General features: G+C 53.2%; 1 protein-coding gene across 1 annotated transcript in view; it reads right to left on the bottom strand.

Annotated features, from left to right (window-relative positions):
* CEND1 (cell cycle exit and neuronal differentiation 1) overlaps positions 1 to 3,480 on the bottom strand; it is an 8,768-nt gene extending 5,288 nt beyond the window's left edge. The window contains exon 1 of the mRNA XM_017742318.1: positions 3,394 to 3,480. The gene's annotated coding sequence lies outside the window, so the exon portion shown is untranslated. The remainder of the gene's footprint in view (positions 1 to 3,393) is intronic.
* Between the last annotated feature and the right edge of the window lie 1,159 nt (positions 3,481 to 4,639).

The following is a 4,639-nucleotide window of genomic DNA, read 5'->3' as shown; positions in this document are numbered from 1 at the left end:
TTCCATCTTGGAAATAGCTACTGACATTGTCTGACCTGTGCAGAAAGAGCCAGAGATGGCAGGAAACACCTTATCTTCAAATCTTCCCCCTTATTCCCTAATCTCCTCTTCCTTTCTCTGTCACTCCTGCCTGTCTGGAAGAAAGGCACTCATCCCCCTGTGCACAGGACAGACAGACCCCTGCTCTCCCTAAGGAAACAGCAGTTGGCGCCAAAGGTGGCTCTGGCACAGCAGAGGGAGCTCCTTTCCCAGCACTCTCATCATCCCACTCTCCTCCACCTTCTCTTCTAACCCCTAAGGAATGCAGCTTGGACCACCCTGTCCTTTGGGAAGTGTCCTCAGGGGTCTGTGTCTGTCCCTTCTGCCACCTGTGGAGTGATCTGTCAGGGCCGGAAGGATTTGTGTCCAGTCCCCTGGATGTGCAACTGAGCAGCACATCCTGTTTCCCGGTGCTTCAACTCCCCATTTCCAATGGGGAAAACCAGCAATTCTCCCTTTTTCTGAGCTGCTGAGGGAACAACCGTGTTAAAGGTGGGGAGATGCCAGGCAAGCACCCAGGAGAAGGATGGCAGAGTAATGACTAAGCCTTTCCCCATGCCCGAGAAGTGCAGAGATGATGAGGTAATGCACCGCCTCTGATATTACCATAAATATTAAAGCAGCTTTACGTAAGGAGCTTGTGTTCCCTCAGCTGCCATGAGCAGCTCCCCAAGGAAGATTTTAGCTCCCTTCCAGGCTATTTCGGCCCCCGGCTCCTGACGCAACGCACGGCAAACGTGATAAAACGCAACGCAAGCCCCACGCCAGCAGAGTCACTTGTCACAGATGCTTTCAAACGGCCTCAGTGCTGCACAGCAAGGGACAGGCTGTGCAGGAACCTGCTGTGCTTCCCAGCCCTCCCAAATCCAACCCTCGGAGACAGCAGCACCAAGTCGCAGCAAACACTGGTGACCCAGTTCACTCTGATGAGATATTTATGAATCCTTTTCCCAATCTGTTGTTTGTGACTCCCCACATCCCTCCCCCCGTCCCTGGATTAAACATTTCCCTCTCAAACAAGCCCTTTGAATCTTGTTGTGGAGAGTGTCACATGCTGGAAGTATTTTAGCAGTGGCAGCAGCCTCAAATCACTGCCACGGGGGGAGATCTGCCAGCCAAGCTGCTGCTCCACGGCTGCGGCAATTCCTGCGGCTGCTCCAAGCCACAGCACACTCCTCACTGGTCCAGCTGGGGCTGGCAGTGACCAAAAACCTGCACCCACCACTCCCAGAGCCCCCAGAGAATGGCCAGGAGCCCCTCCTCACTCCCAGTGTCACTGAGCCACATTCCCTCTCTCCCAGGCTGGGCAATGCATCCACACTCAGAGATAGGGTTGTACCTGGCATTAAGGTGAAGTGTGGGAACAGGATGGGTTCCTGTAGCCCAGCAAAAGTGGTTCTGCCCTCCATCTGCAAAAGGAAGGGCTCTGGGATACAGACCCTGGGCCACCAACTGCACAGAGGTGTGACACCGGTGCCAGAGTCCTCTCTGGAGGCTGCCAAGCCATGCTGCCCATACAGGTGACACAGCACTTCAGACTCCCCCTCCAGCAAGAGCCCAGGAATAGGACATTTATGGTCTTTTTCTGCACCACAACCTCTGCAGATGACAAGCTCTGAGCTAAGCATCACCTCTGCAAACCACACACATCCTGTCCCCAAAGAGCTGCTGGGATGGATGTGGCAGACATTTTATTCTCAGAGAGATGCAGGTGGCATTGCAGACACACCACACTCCTGCCAGGGGCTCAACCTGTGTTCCTTTGGGGGCTTTTAACCCCAAACACAGCTCCAACCCACCCTGGTAAGACACCCTGCTTGTACACAGCCACGTGCACAGCAAAGAACAGGCGCTACCAAACCACCGTGGGAGAGAGAAGATTTTGTCTCCAGCCACATGCTCCAACTGACTCCGTAGGGGTGGGTACTGAGTCACATCCGGCACAGCGCTGGCCTGCGGTCAACAGGAGAAGTCACACCTAGCAAGGCCCCTCAAGTGCCACCAGCCCCCCCCTTACAGCTGCACCCTCAGACACATCTTAGAGAAAAATAATTTCTAGAATTTGACAGAATCTGGAAATACTTTGCTAAGGCTGGGTTGAAAATACCCTGCTGCAAAGTCTGGCTCCTCAGGGTCCTAACACAGTCCCCAAAACACGGTTCAGAGCACCTCAATTTGCTGTGCTAATCCCGCTTTAATCCTGGGGTTGAACCCCCCTCAGACACAAAATCAAATTCGCTTTTCCCTGGTATAGTGTATAGTTCCTTTTTTTTTTTTTTTTTTTGTAGCAGAACAAAATTGTAGCTTTTACCCTTCAAAAATCATGAAGTGTTAGATCTTGAGCCTCTCCCTGGCAGGGCTGAGCATCCCTCACCCCGAGACAGAAATTCAGGGAATAAAGGAAAGGCTTCTCAGCCTGGATGACTTTCTGGTTCCACGGCAGCTATTTGTCAGGACACTGGATCAAAGCACTGGAGCAATAATGGGGGAACACTTTGGAACAGGAATCCTGGAGCCTTAACCCATGAGTGTGACACCTCACAGGGATCTGGGTGCATCCTGCACCCTACCCTGGGCAACTCCTCATGTCTTGACTTTTGCAAACCCACTCAGTTCATTTCTTTAAAATGTTTTTCCAGCCCTCCCAGAGCCAAAAATTCAGTGCCAGCAACACCCTGGCTGGGGCCATGGGGCTTGTCTTGGTTCCCTGCTCAGCTCTGGGTCTGTGGTACCAGCTCAGGGATAACGTTACAGGGTCGGCGAACATTCCCTGCCTCTTGGAAAAGGGTGAACACTCATTCCTTCCAACCACAAAGCCTTGCTCCTTACCCTGGTGCCAGCTCTTGGGAAAAGCCTTTGGGAAGAGGGCAGATGCTTCCAAATTGGGGTGCTGCTCCCAAAGCTTCAGGAGGCCAATTCCCCTTCTGACAGATCTTGCTTTTAAGGCTTCTTCCTCCCAGGCTTGTATCCCAAATTCAATATCCACGAGCAAGAAAGGATGAGGGGTATATGTGACACAGTGAAATAGCCCCAACCACTGCAGGAAGCAGCAGCAAATTCAACATCCCTCCCCAGTTTACGGGCATCCTAAATCCATCCCTTCTGCCTGATGCGGCATCACCCCCTTTGTGGCTCAGCTGGGGCCAGCAAAAAGATTCTGGAAGCAATTCCTCACATGCAGAGTTGCATCTGGAATCTGGCAGCCCCTGAATCTGCAAGCGTCAGCCTGAAAACTGTTGCTCTGCAGCTGAAATCTAAGAAGCCACTGCAGGCAGATGAGGGGCCAATTCTGCATGAGGCAGTGACCTTCCAGGGAGGCTCCCCACACTCTCTGGGGTAAAACCCATCCCTTACCTTGTGCAGCAACACCAGGGGACTCTCCTTCCTGGCAGAAAGCTGAGAAGCATCTGGGGAAGGATGGCCAAAGCTCCTCCAGCACAGAAATCCCTCCCTCTGCCCCATCTGCCAGCTCCGACACCTGATCCAGGATGGGGACACTGTGCCAGGGTGTTCTCCAGCCCCCCATCCCAGCAGCCTGCCAGGGGAGGGGATGGATGCAGAGGGATGAAAATCCACATTTAGGGGAGATCTGGGGTTTCTTCCCCCACCCTACCACAATATCACAGGGTTAGATGTTGGTGTTGGGCACCGTGGCTGAAAAAGGACAGATGGAAAACGCTGAAGGTCAAACCTGTGAAGGTCAGACTTTTGGAAGTCAGTCCTGAGATGGAGCAGGGAGCTTAATCCAGCATAGTCCATCCTCCCTCTCCTGACAGCATCCTGTCCAAGCCCCACCCAGGAAAACGGGGCTGCAGCAGGGAGGTTTCCCCCTCTTGTCCCAATACCCAAGTTCTGCCAGCCTGACCTCGATTCAATTTTAAAATCCTCTTCTTTCCTCCTTTGCCCCGCCCCAGAAGCCACCAGAGGGACAGAGAAGTAAACAGGAGCAAATCAACAGGTCCCTGCGAGCACACATCACAGGGATGCACGTGGATGCACAGAGAGCAGGGACATCAGACTGAAGGGCCTGAGACATTCCCAAAGCATTCCCTCCCTGGAAGCACACACCATGACTCAGGAAGCCTGGTCTGCTACCCACCCCTCTTCCCACTCCTTCGGTGCAATACTCTCCCTTCAAACAGGCACTATTGCCTCTGATATCTTTCTCCCTTTTGGGTGTTTTGGGGCAGATTTCCCTTTGTGAGCTCCTTTCCAGCACAATCCCAGGGTTAAATCAAAGGATACACACCCCCTAATTGATATCACATTCCCCCTGCCTAACAAAACAATCTCCTTTCCTCGGAAAAGGTGACGGCTGAAACCACGCCGCTGGCTGTTCCTCCTTCCCTCCTGCCTCAGGACTGACAGAATTGAACAGAGTCATTAAATCCATCCAGGCAGAGCAAAAGGCAAACAAATCCCACTGCCCATGCAGATGGGAGGGGGAAAACAGCTGGAAAACTGCTCAAAACCTTTAGGGAGGTGCACCAGCTCTCCTGCCAAGGCTGGAGGGGCTTAGCTGGGGATGCTGCTTCCCCTCCTCCCTCCCAGCAGCCCTGTTTCCGGCACATGGCCGGCTCCGCTTCCCTGTGCCCCGAGC

This window comes from Corvus brachyrhynchos, unplaced genomic scaffold, assembly GCF_000691975.1.
Source record: "Corvus brachyrhynchos isolate BGI_N302 unplaced genomic scaffold, ASM69197v1 scaffold1118, whole genome shotgun sequence".
NCBI classification, from domain to species: Eukaryota; Metazoa; Chordata; class Aves; order Passeriformes; family Corvidae; genus Corvus; species Corvus brachyrhynchos.
This window is presented reverse-complemented; position numbering and strand designations above follow the sequence as displayed.